Source organism: Lygodium microphyllum, chromosome 19 (assembly GCF_053477565.2).
Source record: "Lygodium microphyllum isolate KBCC chromosome 19, Lygodium_microphyllum_v1.1.10, whole genome shotgun sequence".
NCBI lineage: Eukaryota > Viridiplantae > Streptophyta > Polypodiopsida > Schizaeales > Lygodiaceae > Lygodium > Lygodium microphyllum.
In genome coordinates, this window is record NC_141153.1 from 117824731 (window position 1) to 117841408 (window position 16678).

A 16678-nucleotide genomic window follows, 5' to 3' on the forward strand; every position below is an offset into this window, starting at 1 on the left:
CTTTCAAAAACTTATTTTTAATTGTCAAGTCAATAATAAAGCACATCATTTAATTCACTTGAGTATGACTTTGAAGGAAAATGTAGCCCAGTGATCCTAGCAACTTATAGACTACCCTTCCGAGATAACATTATGTAAAAGTTTCTTAGAGAGTGGCAAAACAATTGTATATTTACATAAGTTATCTAGTTTAGTCCAATCCTCTACATTAAATATTTTGGGCTTTAGACCCTCATGTCTCAATGGCTTAATGTACAACTTTTAAACTAGAACCCGACAAATTTGTGCTTTTTAATAGTTGTAATTTGTGCCATCTAGCTTCTCAACATTGACAATAGCACTTTCATTCAACCCATTAGCCATGATGCAATGAATGAGAGCACAAACCAAGATGGATACTCATTATAAATTACAAAAAAGCATGTCAAAATCAAGACTAAGATAGTGTGTAAATAGATAAAATAAACAAAGATGAGAGTTTTTCACTAACTACCAATGAATGATAATCAAGTCAAAGCATTTGCCTTTATAGAGGATGCATAAACCACTAGCAATTAGTTGAGCATATAACATGTATCGATAATTCTCAAAGTCAATGTGTCTAAGTGGGGCACATCCAATAGACATAACTACTGGGGGAATTTACTACATGTATATCCTCTACATCGCATGCGTTCAAGGCCGATTTATAAATATCCTTATCTGTGAACTTTTCCAGAATAAAACATAACCCTTTTAAATTCAATCTATAAATAACCCCTTTATATTACACCCTTCTGTATGTTAAAAAATGTATAAAAATGGTATTTTAAAAATACATTATTTTGAATCATGCACGTGATTCACACATATATTCATGAGTAACTTACCTGAGCATAACTATCATATATAGAGTAGGTCTTAAGATAACAAAAGAGAACTGCTGGATATGAAACTAATTGAGGAACTATAAGAAAGCTCAAAGAGCAAGATGAATGCATCATTTACAATAACCTGGAAAAGATAGGTAGTGGCTCAAAGCATAAACCAAATCATCCCATTAGACAACGATTGCATCCAAATAACATTTGGAGAGCATAGATATAACTCAATCAAGTCCACCGTCTTATTAAAGTAAAATTAGTTGTATAAACCCAAAGCTATGCTCCAATGCAAAATAGCTAAGTAGCTTAAGTGACTACCACTAGAAGAAAACTAAATGCCAAATGAGTAGTGCAAGCTCAAAACATAAAGTACATAGCTATCTGAAATCTAAAACACATCAAGTATAGAGCAAAGAGCATAAACCCAAGAGACTTGGCAATGTAATTGAGCTCGGATGAGAAGCTTAAGACATTCCATCAGCATATTTGAGTGCATAACCTAAATGTCATACATTAACTTATTCACTAAAGTCCTTGAATATCATAAGATAGCACAGACTTTCACTATCAATTAACTTGTTGTGATTGTAGATATATTGAACAGCCATTAACAACATGTCTATCTTGAAAATAATAAATATCAAGTCTATCCTCATTGCTATGAACAGTAGGTCTATCTACAACATAGTAAACAACACATATGAAAGGAGAAACTAGTAAGAAGAATAAGAAACCAGCTAGAAAACATTTTTCTCTCTATCTCTCTTTTGTGTTCTTGAGTGAGCTTCCTCTTATGTGTATGGTGTGTGTTTGGAAAAATAACTCAAAAAAGTCTCCCACCACACTATTTGTGATATGGTATCAGATTACTGTAACTAAGAGAGGCTCATTTTGAAGGATAAAGTGAAGGAGAAGAATCAAGGATTCTAGCAAGCAAGCAAGGGGTAAGGGGTTCTCCCACTTTTTCACTCTTTCTCTTAGATAGTACTTGTGGAGACATCAAAAGCAAGGAAAAGAAAAAAGCTTAAATTGCTCTAAGATTTTATGTATAAGCAGAGCATTCTATATTCAAACTAAGTCAATCAAGACCTATGTACTACCTTTTTTGCCATTTGAGATCATTTTCGGCCTTGTTTTAGACCCACAAGATTATGAATAATAATTGAAGGATATACTTCAATTCTGTTTGGGTCAATCCAAAGTGGGTGAACAAGTTATGGATTTTGAATCGATAAGTTTTGAGGTGTTTGCCAAGAATCAAACACAAGTTTTATCTATAAACAATTACTGAAACATGAAATATTAAGCAATCAATGAAAGAGGCATCTTATTGTGTTATTGTGCACTCATTGTAAAGCTTGCATAAGACTTGCTTATGGTTTTGTATCGATTTTTTGATACTGGTAAAGAATAGTGAGAATCTCATCATTGAAAAACTAAACAAGAATAACTACCCATCATAGAAGTTTCATGCGACAAACTTATTGAAAAAGACCTCTATGAGTTTGTTTCAGTTGAACAAAAGAAGCAAGCGCTATGTAATCCTATGACTATAGAGCAATTGAAAGTGTGAAAAGAGTTGAGTGCAAAAGATAAAAAATGTATTGGCTACCTATAGTTATTGATAATACTATGTTGCGACATATCACAAATGCAAAAATGTCACGTGCTTCTTAGACAAATTTTTAGAACATCTTTTTAGTAAATACAATCATATGGAAGATTCAACTCATGCAAGGGTTGAATATTTTGAACAAAGAAAATATGTTCGTAAATGAGTATTTTTTGAATGTGAGAAGCATTTTAGATGCCTTAGCAGCTATTGATGCAATGCCTCATGATGATGATTTTTTTAAATCTACCTTGGATGGCCTTAATACTGAGAAGACTTAAATTTTATTTTGTCACTTTTGTGTATGTATGGAAGTAGTTTCTAGTTTTTTTATGAGTTTTCCTCTCATGATCATTGAAGAGATCAATATGCAAGGTGAATCATCTGAAAGAAGTGGTGAATAGGTCCAAAATTTTTACTCAAGTTTAGGAGGAGAATATAGAAAATCCTCTTCAAGAAGCCGTGGCATGGAACGTACTCGTGATAACTAGCAAAATATGCTAAACCAGTAGTTCGGTGAGATATAAGTTTCAATAGGCCATAGAAATTATATAGATAGGGGGAGTTTAGAGGAAGAAGGGGATAAAAGAATAAAGGTTCTAGAAATTCCGGTACTATTTATCATTATTATGGAAAAACAGATAATATTGTAGCCTAACATTATGCTAAGGTGTGATTATCCATAGTGGTAAGTTACAACAAGGAAATTATGCATTATTTTCATGACATAATGAAGACATAAATAAGCATCTCTTTGTTATGCATCATGTGATGAATGCTATTACAAAAAATGGGACACATGATAATGTCTAGTATGTTGATATGGTATATCTAATCATATGACCAGCCATGTTGAATGATTCAAAGAGATGCAAGATTTACAAAATCTAGGTTATGTGTAGATGGATGATGATTTATGCCACCCAATTTTACACTTTGAAAATTTTTCCTTGTCCTTGCATAAAGGTCAAACAAAGAGTTTGTCATATGTATTACATGTGCCACCCATCATAAAGAACTTAGCATATGCTGACTAGACGATAGAGCAAGGGTAATAGATTTAATTTAATGTAAAAGGTTATTTGATAAATTACTTTAATGATAAGTGTAGGTTGGTCCCAAAAGAAAGTATACTTGGCCACATGTTCACTTTAGATGCTAAAATTTCTACTATGAATATTAATATATATGCTAAATGCAAAGAAGTAGTTAAAGATATTAAAATATAGCACAAACATATTGGATATGTAAATATGCAAATTATGAAATTAATGCAATCCAAAGGGTTTTTTTATGCTTTTAGAGTTGCAAAATTTCATGTGTGTGTGAAGAATGTTACTTTGGTAAGCAAGAACGATAACCTTTTTTGCATGGCATAGATGTGGGTAGGAATATACTTGATGTTGTGCATACGATATTTAGGGGCCTACATAGAACATATGTCTTGATGATATCAAATATTTTGTCATGTTTATTGATGCTTGTTCAGAAAAGCTCTAAGAATATTTCATGAAGGAAAAGAGTGATGCATTTGAAAACTTCAAAATGTTCAAGGCTGTTGTTCAAATACAAACATGCTTGAAAATTATGTATTTGACATCAACTGGATAGAGAGAGTGTTGAGATGGAAAGCTCAACACGTGCGGACAATGATGATGGACTAGTTGCAGGATCCACATGTCTATAATTTAAATGTTGGTGGTAATTATGATCTTTACATAGCCACTAACTTATCACTTATTATATTTGGTTATTACACCCATCTATGGGTGGCATAGTTATAGTGCTACTCGATTAATAGAGCTAGTTATGTATTGTTTGATTTATGTAGGTCACTTTTCTTTATTTTGTATCTTATCTATACTTTATGTACATTGTATTGTATGTGAAAGAAGAATATTAAGCCAACAAGAAATTGTTTTAGTCTCCATCTCTCTTCTTATGTTATTGAGTGAGCTTCCTCTTGTGTGTAAGGTATGTGTTTGATGTTGTAGCTCAATTAAGTCTCTCCATTATATAATTTGTAACATGGTATCAAAGTGATATCACTCAAAAAGGCTAGTTTTGAAGGTTGAAGTGAAGGAGAAGAAGAGAGGATCTGAGTAAGCAAGCAATGAGTAAGAAGGTTTCCCATTTTTCTACTCTTTCTCTTTTATAGTGCTTATGGAGGAACTAGAAGCATGGTCGAGAAAAAATCTCAAATTGATATGAGATTTGATATATAAGTGGAGCACTATATATTCTGCACATAAGCCCTTTAGGGCTTGTCCCTTGATTTTTTGGCCATCTGAGGCCGTTTTAGACCTAGTTTTAGATCCACAAGGTTGCACACAATAGTTTTAGGATATATTGGAATTTCAGTTGTGTTGATCGAACGTAGATGCATAGGTTGCAAACTTCAAATCTATAAGTTCTGAGGTATCTATCAAGAAAAAAACACTAGTTTTACTTTCAATAGATTACATGTATTGTTGAGCAGTCAATGAAAATGGCTCATTGGTGTATTATTCGGCACTTTTTGTAAAATACTGCATAATACTTGTTTCTTATTTTATATCAATTTCGTGATAATGGAAGAGAATAGTGAAAATCCCATCATTGAGAAGCTGAATAAGAACAACTATCCATCATCACTGAAGTTCCATAAGACAAACTCCCTTATTCGAAAAGGCCTCATCAAGTTTGTTTCAAGTGAAGAAAATAAGCCAGAGCGCTAAGTGACCCTGTGACTCTGGAAAAATTAAAGACATGGAAAGAGCGGAACACAAAAGACATAAAGTTGATGTATTAGCTATTTACAATCATTGATAAGACTATGCCAAGACATATAAAAAATGTAGAAACTTAACATACATGTTGAATACTTTTTAAGAACATGTTTTTAGTAAATCAAAAGACATCGAAAATTTAACTCAAGTAAGAGTTCAATACCTTGATGAAATGGAAGATATCTAGAAATGAATGTATTGTAAAAGTGAGAAGCATTGTTGTTGAGGGTTGAAATGACTTGATTTTTTGGTTGTTTTTTGTTGTTTTTTAGGACCAAATGGTTGCTTTTTGATTGAATTTATATGTTGATTCATTGGTTTCAAAGTGTTTGAGAGTATTTTGGATAAGTTTAAATAGGTTTGAGAAGCTCATGATAACTTTTAGTGGATATATGATGTTCAATTGATATCGTAATAGTGTTTGATTGGTTTTGTTGAGCTTTTGTTTTGTTTTGTTTTCCTTCTGTATGAGATGATAGAATGATGATTGATGGAGTTTGAGAGTGTTTGTAAGATTTTTGAACTATTCTTGATAGTTTTGAATGGTTTTAGTGGAGCTAAAGGCTTTTTCATAGGTTCTATAGACCCTCTATTGATCATATGTAGAGCCTCTATTTTTGTTCTGTATGCATCTGTAAGTGTTATGTTGGATGAATGTATAGCTTGGGAAAGTTATCTAACCTTGGAAAGAGATGAATACACGTTCAACATAGCTCAAAGAAGCGAAAGAAGTAGGTGCTGAAGAGTCAAGCGAAGACTTAAGTGACATTGACATTGTTGGGCATTGTAGTGGCTTAGGTGACCTTTCATAGTAAGACATACCTCTTACGAGAGTTATCCATGACTAAAGAGGGGTTATTGATTATTATTCTTGATTATTCCATTGTACTATTGAGAGAGAGCATGTGTGAGAGAGACAGTGAATAAAAGATAGCTAAATCTATGCAAAACAATGTATCTATGAGTGAGAGATCATGAGAGAGACTATGAAGACTATGAAACTATTGAAGATAAATGCTATATGATGATTTTCATTCAAAGTGGAGAATTCCTTTGTGTTATCTTGTTCTTTTGATGAAGAATATAAAGAATTTGTTGAAGTTTTGTTGTGAAAAATCTGTGGGAGATTGGTATTGTTTTCCTTATTTTGGTCACATAAAATATGAAATAAATGCTTGTTGATGATACGAGATAGTTTTTCTTGCAGTAGATTCTCCATTTTCTTGGTGTTTTTCTTAGGGCTCCATGTTTTTGATGCACAGTCGGGGAACAATGCCATCACTAGTAAGCATTAGGAGGGGCTACAAATGACAGAAATGGAATTGCTAAGAGGAGACGAACTCAATGGATGCTTGAAAGGTTCCTTCTATTGTAAGAGTTGCATCTAAGGTGGCATTGATAAATCATATGAAGACTATTGCAGTGGTTTGCAACACTCAAGAGCAAAGAGAGGTTGAAGCACAATTGTGGAGGGTCCATGAGAGTGCCAAACAAAATTCAAACTCCCAAGAGGTTCCTCCTACTGAAGTTTAAGTTCTTGAAGTACCACCCAAGGGCATAGAAGAATCAAGCCAAGATATAGCAAGTCTAATTATGAAAGAGAAATTAAGGGCTACTTCAGGTGTTTAAACTCCGTTCCTTCTCCTTTCATCAAGGAAGACACATTGATGTAATTTTGATTTTTTTCTTGAGAAGTTACTTCCATTAGCATTTGCAATATTTTCTTTCTTTGATGATATTAATTAAAGAAACTATGTCTTTGGTTTTTTAATTTTTTTTAAAAGGTACCAAGCATGTTTGATTTAAAAATTTTATTTAAGTAAATATTTTACCAAATTGGTATTAAAGAGCTCATTAAAATTTATCATCCTTTGTAAGGATAACTATTTAATTGTAATCTAGTGTGTAAGAATACTTATCATAATTGAGCTAGCTATGCAAAATTTACTTAAGTATATTTTAGATCTTATTTCAATTAAACTCTTATATGTGTTGTGTTATGATCTTGTCATGTTAGTTTTGGTTAGATTTGTCCACATGGTCAAATCTCTTATCTCTTACAGCCTCTTTTACTACATCACTAGTGTATGTCTATGCATGTACCTTAGGATAAGAAAGCCAACAATATATTGCACACCCCAAAAAAGATTCATTGCACCTCCTAAAGGAGTTTTACCTCAGTTATAAATATTGCAACAAAGATTTCTCTCCAATGCATCTTTTGAGATGTGTATATGGAATATTAAGGTAAAATCCTTGTTACAATTCGTGAGTTTAAATATCTATGGGATATAACTAGTTCAAAAATAGAATGGTTAGTTCTTAAGAAGAAACTATGAAAACATATTCAAATAGAGTATAACTTATCTCAATTAAATTGTCATGTGTCACTTATATGTGACATAGTTTTGGTCACATGGTCAAAAGTATCATGTTTAAATTTTCTTTTATAATTAGGACTAATAAACATCTTCTTTGTACATGCCATTTTGAAGGCCTTTTTAAAAATTGAGTATGTTAAATATTATAATGATAAAATAATTTGTGCAACTAATTACAAGAATCTATTGTTAGTATCTCAAGTATACTTATAACTAGCGATAAAAAGTAGATATGGAAAAATGACTTTATTAGAATAGATTTTACTTCAAAAATTTTGTCATATATATTTTTTTCACCTCATGATATTACTTTTGATTAGATTTGACCACATGGTCAAGTGTCTCTTTTCTTAAGACATCATTTTTCAAGTAGTACCTATTTATGTATTTATCAATGTGAAGTTAAATTGCTTTAGTATTCTATGCCAGCTTATAGCTAAAAAATTAGGTAGAATGATGAGGAAGTAAATGAATCTAATGTGCTTCTTTTTCTTCTTTGTAACTTCAACTAAGACATCTATGGTTGGATATCTAGCAGATTCAACAACAGTAGAGCACGATGATGTGATTGATGTTTCCTTGATAAGAAATGCAACACAATTATGTGTAATACTTGATCTCAATGGTCTTCTTTTACAACGATGCTTTGCTAAGTCTAAAAGGTTTCAAAGCTTTCAAATGGGAAAGCAATGGCTTGTTCTTCGACCAGGATGTATGGAATTTCTTGAAGCCTTATTTGCAAGATTCCAAGTGCTCCGGAGTTTGGTCAACAGCTTTATATAAGAGTGTCATGGCAGTTATTAAGTGCTTAGAGATGCATGCTAAAAGGAAGTATCCTTTCTTCATGATTTGGGGCCAAGAACAATGTCATAGACATCGACTCAAAATCATATATAGGCCAGATAAGATGGGAGTAGAAGCAATGTTCAAGCCTCTGAAGTATGTATGGGATCAATATGGAGATGTTTGTCAGCATACCAAGACTATTCTCATAGATGATAGTCCTTACAAAGGATGTAATATTTCCATTATGAGAATATTTCTAAACCCACGTGATAGTCATGCAAGGGAATTCCAACATCCAAAAATACGCTGATGGTGTGATTTTCGAATACACTTGCATAAACGAGTTAAAAGAATTTACGTAGGAACCTCCTCCTAGAAACCCAAAAGGATAACCTTTAGAATAAGGGAAATTTTTTTTATTATTATTTCCCCCTTTTTCCCCCAGCGACTGTCGTGCTGGAGGGGAGGGGAATAGCAAGGATGACTAAGCATCCTTGCTGGGGGTCGTAGAGGGGATAAGCCCATGCACGAGCCGCGTGGGGAGAGGGGAGGTACCTCTTCCCCTCCCATATAAACCCTGTGGGAGGAAGGGAAGGATTAGGGAGAAAGAGAGAGAGACGGGCAGCTTCGCTCTGTTGAAACCAGGAGTCGCGAGAAGGGGAGGAGCTCTGTTGGTTGCCGGGAAGATCAAGAGAGAGGGCAATCATGGAATAAGGCCACGTCGTCCACCAAGAGTGGAGGGAGGAGACGCCAATTTCCTGGCGGCTGTTGTGGGGCCAAGAAAGTCGTCGCCATCTTCAGTCTCGTCATTCACCGCCTGTCTAAGGAGACGCCATGCTGGCCCGACAACCGATTCGTCCTTTACTTCCCCCCACGTACCTTAGTAGAACCTCTAGAAGGCCTTGGAAGCTTCCAAGGGCCCTTCTTGAGCCCTTTCCCACACCTTTACTTATTAACCCCCGAGATTCTAAATTCCCCCCTAAGCCCTTATTCTTTCCCCCTCCCGGGATTTTTAAATTCCCCCCCCCCTAAGGCCCTTATTCTTTCCCCCCTCCCGGTGTTTTAAATCCCCCCTCCCTCCGGGTTTTTAAACCCCCGTAAGGCATTGTTTTCCCCCCCCTCCCAGTATAATTTCCCTCCTAAGCCTTGTTCTGTTCCCCTCCGGATTTTTTTTAATCCCCCAAAAAGTCCTTATTACTCCCCCCGGGTTTAAAATTTCCCCCCTAAGCCCCCTTGTTTCCTTTTTCGATTTTAATTCCCTAAACCCTTGCCCTTTTTCCCTCCGGATTTTTCTTTAAACTATTCAAGTCATCATCACGGCCTCGTATGTACCCCGTAAGGAAGAATATAGCCGTGAGATAAAAGATAGGGAGGGAAGTAGAGGGAGTGAAAAGAGGGAGTGACGGAGGAAGAGTGGGAAAAAGGAAAAAGAAAAGGAAGGAGAAGACGGTGGAATTCCAAGAAGAAAAAGGAAAAGGCTATCTCACGTTCGAACTACGATGCCGCCGAAGAAAGTCCAAGGTGTAGCTGCGGGAGAGTCATCTCCCGGTATCCATGTGGATATCTCACCTCAAAGCCAGGTTTTTTTTCTTGATGTTAATTCGGTTTTAAGTCAGTCATACAAATAAAAATTGTTAAGGAAAGATATATTTGTTCAAGTTATTTTCTAACGAAGAAGTTAGCTTATGATTGTCAATGTATACAAATTAGCTTTCTTCAAATTGCATCAAGCATTATAAAATTATAGGCAAGATTAACCATTTACTATAGTAATATATTCAAATTATATCTTGCACCATTAGTCTTATTTATTTCGCAACGAATCATGGTAAAATGGCTAAATTCATGGAAGGTTTCTTCGATGCTCAAATTACTAGAGAGTTATCTTTGCTAGTTGCACATCTTAGCAAGGCAACTGTTGTTATTTGGCATGAGTTCATCTTTAAAGAAAACGGAAGTTAAATGTTAGGAATTAACAAGTATAAAAATTAGATATACGAACTCATTTGGAAAGAAAATATAATGGGAAATTACTGGATGACACTCTATTAACACTTTTCCCCTACTATTTGAGGACTTGGAACTAATAAATTGTGTATACACCAATTTCTCAACTAGGCCTATTTTTCCCAAGAAGTATTGTCGTCTTTGTATCATCTTGGCATTATGCTATATGCCAAATTAAACTGTATTGATTAGGAAGGTTAATTGTCACTAAAATAGTAAAACCGTAACAAGACGAGTAAGATTACCTTCCAAAAGATAACCGAACCAATCTAAACATAGAAACAGTCATACCCTAAACACTTGACTACTTTCCTTATCGTAGGGACAATAAATTCATAAAGATAAGAAACTAGGGTTTGTCCCTAAGGTTCTTAAATGAAGAAACCCTAGGCCTGACATACATCAGCTTAAGGAATCTAAATAGATTATTCCATCGCCAGACTTGCGCAACAAGTATGAAATCATTTTGTGATTGATTCACAAGGAGAAAATGGAAAAACCCTCTTCAAGGACGGCAGATCCTTACGCAAGTTATCTTGCAAAAAGACGTAGTTTTGGATATCCTTCTAAATAAGGAAAGTTGTAAAATAGAAACTAGCATATCTAAGGTACCTTAGGGTTAACCATGTTGGGTATACCCTACACCCGAATATAAGGGATCTTGCCAAGTTACAAGACATCTTGAGAACGATTGCTGATACACTCAAAAAGGAAAGAACGCTTCCTTAGCAGTTTGCCATACAACTGGGTTGATTAATGGAAATGTTTGTGCTTGCTAGAGATTGTAGGGCTCTGTTTGAATTATGAATTACAAATTAAACAAGTACCTATACTTCAGGTTAAAGGCCTGAAGGGAGAGGCAGCTTCAGTTACCCCCGACTGCCTGCCTGACCCTAACCAAGGGGGTTGTTGACCGCGCCGGGAACGTGGACCGAACCCGCCGCGAGAGGTCTCTCCGTTGAGTTCTACTTGGAGCAGGAGGACGCTTGGGTGCCAGGGGGGGCTCTGGCCGTAAATCCCTCGCGTTCCGGATCCTGCACAAGAGGCTAACATGACTCGGGATTGGATCTCGAGGCCCGCATACTAGTTGACGGGCGGAAGCTTGGAATAGTAATCCTTGGAGATTACTGGTTAGCCTTCGGGCAGGTTATGGAAAAGCCTACGGGCGGAACTCCTTGTATTTCAAAGATAAAATGATGAAATGTTAAAAGAACTTGCTTGATGTTGTTTTTCTATGTCTCGTGATAAGATTACGTGAAGGAACCAGTGCTTAACAAGGTTAATTAAAGAAGCTGATTATTATATGTCAAATTAATGTGTTAGATAATTACATAACTAAAACAAACCGAGGAAAGTGCGGAGGATGGGCCATGGGTCCGTCCTACGGTTGGGTGGTCCCGGTTAGCCGGGAACTTTTCTCAAAAATCTCGAAGAACAGCAGAATGATCATCATCATCAAAAAGAATAACGAGAACGATGACCTAGAGTTACTTCTTACCCGATTTACGTTGTTTTAGGGGAACGGAATGGGACTATGCCTTATGGCAGAGAGGTTGAGCTTTGCATCCCTTTCGTTTCCCATTCTCCTTGAACCAAGTGCAGCGTGAATTCGCTTCGGACCTGGCGTTTCTGCGTAAAGTAGTTCACTCGGGTCTGACACTAGTTGCTGTTAGTTAACGACCCCTTTAGGAAAACCCTAATTCCTGTCGATCCTAAGTGGGAACGGCCAGGATACTTCCACTACGTGGCAGACGCGGGAAGAACTAGATCGCAAGACCCGTAACATTCCATGGGAGTGCCGGGTGGATCTTTCTAGACATCCTTTCCGATGGACTGTTAAAACGTGTCCTGTATGATACTAGGGGACACGTTACAAAGGATGTCCAAATCCTGTTGAGAATTGTATTTATCCAAAAACATTTTATATTGATCGTGAAGACTCTATCTTGATCAAAGAATTTCTACCATACTTGACTCGTTTAAGCAAATACCATGATGCACGTGAAGTCATCAAGTTTGATCGATATGGACAGGATCCAGTTCAATATGGACATGAATTATATGCTCAATTCAAGGTTGTCATTGATGAATGGACTAGAGCAGAGAATGATGGTAGTTCATCTTCATCATTAGCACCGCACGAGACCATGATTGATAAAGATGGTATATATGTTCAATCTTCAATTACTTCTTGCTCCAAGAGACCATCTATTATACAAACATCCTCAACAAATGCTTCACGTCATCCGTCTCTTACATTGAACAACTCACAATTATCCATGTTGAAGCAAACTCATTTAGTCTCTACTTTGAAAGATATGGAAGCAATGCAACTTGCTCATGAGTAAGGATATCACAAACATTTCATAAATGGTAGTGCAGCTAAACGTTTTATACAAAATCTACAAAATTTGTATTTTTCCAATATACATGATGTAACAAGAAGGCGCTGACTCTATATGGATTAATTTTGACTTTCATAATAGATATATCCCTTACATTAAAGGCTTTTGCATGGCTATGAAATATATGCTTGTTAGAAATTTAAAGTGTTTTATGTAATTACCTTGGTGTTTCTAAACACCACCAATATCAATGAGAGAATCTACTTGATGTTTTTTATTGTTTCAATAACATTAGTTAATTGTATTGAAATTTCTTATAAAGTGGTTTAAATCCTATTTTGTACTTTATGATAGTCTACTATACAAACATACTCAACAAATGCCTCACATCATCTATCACTTACATTGAACAACTCACAATTATCCATGTTGAAGTAAACTCCTTTAGTCTCTACTTTGAAAGATATGGAAGCAATGTAACTTGCTCATGAGTTAGGATATTACAAACATTTCATAAATGGTAGTGTAGCTAAATGTTTTATACAAAATCTACAAAATTTGTATTTTTCCAATATACATGATTAACAAGAAGGTGCTGACTCTATATGGACTAATTTTGACTTTCATAATAAATATATTCCTTACATTAAAGTATTTTGTATGGCTATGAAATATATGCTTGTTAGAAATTTAAAGTGTTTTATGTACTTACCTTTGTGTTTATAAACACCACCAATATCAATGAGAAAATCTACTTGATGTTTTTTTATTCTTTCAATAACATTAGTTAATTGTGTTGAAATTTTTTATAAAGTGGTTTATATCCTATTTTGTACTTTATAACTATCTACTATACAAGCATACTCAACAAATGCCTCACATCGTCTATCACTTACATTGAACAACTCACAATTATCCATGTTGAAGCAGACTCCTTTAGTCTCTACTTTGAAAGATATGGAAGCAATGAAACTTTCTCATGAGTTAGGATATCACAAACATTTCATAAATGGTAGTGCAACTATCTACAAAAGTTGTATTTTTCCAATATACATGATGCAACAAGACAATGACTCTATATGGACTAATTTTCACTTCCATAGTAAATATATCCCTTACATTAAGGGCTTTTGCATGGCTATAAAATATATGCTTGTTAAAAATTTAAAGTGTTTTGTGTAGCTACCTTGGTGTTTTTAAATGCCACCAATATCAATGAGAGAATCTACTGAATGTTTTTTATTCTTTCAATAACATTAGTTAATTGTGTTGAAATTTCTTATAAACAGGTTTAAGTCCAATTTTGTACTTTATGTCTTAGCTAACAAATAAGTCTTGATTGATTATAAAATTTATGTCTATTTCTTTGGAAACAAAAACCATTGGTCAAAGGTTAAATCTTTAGTCTTAGAAAAATCATAAACTTCTAGCTTGGTATATAAATCTTTATTTTATGATATGTAAATTCATTTAGCTAGTCAAAGTGTGAAACTTGTTAATTTTGGCCAAAGTCAATATCCATCTTGTCCATATATTGTCAAGAATAAAAAATATTTATATATCATGCATATACATACAAAAAATATAAATGGGGTGAGCAATTATTTGACATACTTGTGTCTATTGGTTTACAAAAAAAAAGAACCATCACATCATAGGTTATCCAAACTTATTACGATATGGTATTAGATCAAGTTATTAAACCACACCTGGTTAGTGGTGACTCTTTTAAGGTCCTAGTTCATGAAACTTATACATGTCACTTTAAATGATGCTATATCTAAAAGAAAAAACTCGTATTATAATATCTTCAAATCCATAACATTATAAATTTTGGCCATGATAATATATTTTCATACAATGTTTAAGGCTCTTGTATTCTAAATTCTCTCTCCACTCCATCAAACCTTTGTATTCTTACATTAAACTTGGAAATTTCCTAGGTATATACTAGTTAAGCCTCCTTGATGTTTCCACCACCATACAACATCATATTTTGTTAGTATGCTAGAAAAGATAGAGGTGAAATCCAAATCTCGTAATCGCCACATAGCTTACATTCATCATTTAAGCTCTCAAGATGTGTGATCTCATATTTGTAACATACAAAGTTCCCTTTAAAGATAAACATAAACATAGTGCTCTCTTTCATTCACAAAAGTAAGACATTCATTCAAAGTGGGACTTGGGAAATTCCCAAAATCTCTAATATGGTATTATAATGCTTCACTATGATTTTACACATGATCTAGGTTTAAGATCCCTATTGAAGGAACCCAAGGAATCTGTGTGGTTTGACCTTACTTACTCAATCACAACCGTAAATAAAGTACTAAGTGTACAGAGACTGTCATGAGTAGAACCTTTCTAAGTGTGGGTATGCATGGTAAACAATAGAGGCTATCACAGAAAAGGCCAAGTGCGGGTACAAAAAAAAACATGGCTAACATGAGGCTATTATGCATAAGTTACATGAGGAGTTTTTCATGGCTTGTGAGAGGAGCATTAATGGTAGGTACATACAATAAAAAGTTCTAGTGAAAAATGGAAACAAGGCCCAACAGGTCCTTGTGGTTTTCTTCATCAAATATGTCATGGTAGGCATAGCAGATCTTCTTTTTCTTGTCCTCTTCTTTAATGTAGTTCACTTTGCTTTCTTTGATACTATTTTTGTCTTCATGGTCTTCTTTTTCTTGGTCTTCATTTTTATGGTCCTTTTGGTCTTCTTCTTCATTGACTTTGTCTTCTTCTTTATGGTCTTTCTGATTTTCTTCTTCATTGACTTTGCTTGCATTAATCTTCGTGTCCATATCCCCCTCAAGCAAAGGTGTCATCATCTTTGAGGCAATAAAAATTTCTTCAGATTCTTTAAATAAGATCATTGATTGCTCTTTAGTATTGGCATCTACATTTCTTCCTTTTCCAGCAATAAGACCAAACTGTCTGAGAGTGAGATGGTGAAATGGCTCCCCACTAGTAAAATGCAAGAGTGCGACTGGGAATAAAACAAGCCCATTGAACAATCCAAGGAAACCAAAAGTTAACGTTGTACTTTCTTTCTCTTCTCCACTTGTTTCGTCCAAAAGTTTCTTCCAGATGAGTGTTGTGTATATTGCATAGAAAACAACTAATATAAGGTAGAGTAAGTCGCCCCATGTTGGATTAATAGCTTTGCTAATGCCTGTCTCCAAATTTGACAAGCTCACAACTATTTTCCTTGCCATACAAAGAAGCATACTCCATAGCTTTACCCATGTGAACTTCACTTGCATAAATTTTAGGGACATGAGGAACGTGAACAAACTAGAAGTTGAACTTAAGATCATGTTGGAGGTTAGAGTTTTGTACTTGAGAGATAAGTTGAATGTGAACTATGCAAGGAACCAAAAGGTGCATATAAAAGGCTAGTGTAGGTGGTTTATTTCCCTATCCACATTTGTGGGGATGCATAAGGTTTTGAGGCCTCTTCCGTGACAATCAGTTTTTCATAACCAGCATCAGCATGTTCTACCATGCTGACCATATTATTAGATGAACCATATCTCTTAGCATCTCTATCTTTTTCCCTTGTTTCAACTCTTTTACAATCCCATCCTCCAAAAGGTTGTCGATTTCCGATCCAGCACCTTCCACTGTACTGATCGGCATGATGAGATTTGCGTAATGCTGATGCCATAGCTAAGCAAACAGCAGCTGCAAGATTCGGCCTACTTCAACGATAGGTAAGTATACAAGAAAGAGCGTGTTGCAGATGTAGGTGACCAGAAATGGAGAGACTCCACTCTCGATGACTAACTGAACAATGAAGCTAGCTGCAATCTAGATGACATGGATCTAGAAGCTCTAAGTGAGGTATGTCTTGTTGGTTATGGTTGCCATGGTGGAGGGTCAAGTGGAAATAGAGGTGGAAACTGAG

The 16678-nt window shown here is 35.0% G+C and overlaps 1 pseudogene; it reads right to left on the reverse strand.

Annotated features, from left to right (window-relative positions):
• Positions 1–9113: 9113 nt before the first annotated feature.
• LOC148020310 (uncharacterized) lies at positions 9114–16438 on the reverse strand (annotated as a pseudogene).
• Positions 16439–16678: the final 240 nt, after the last annotated feature.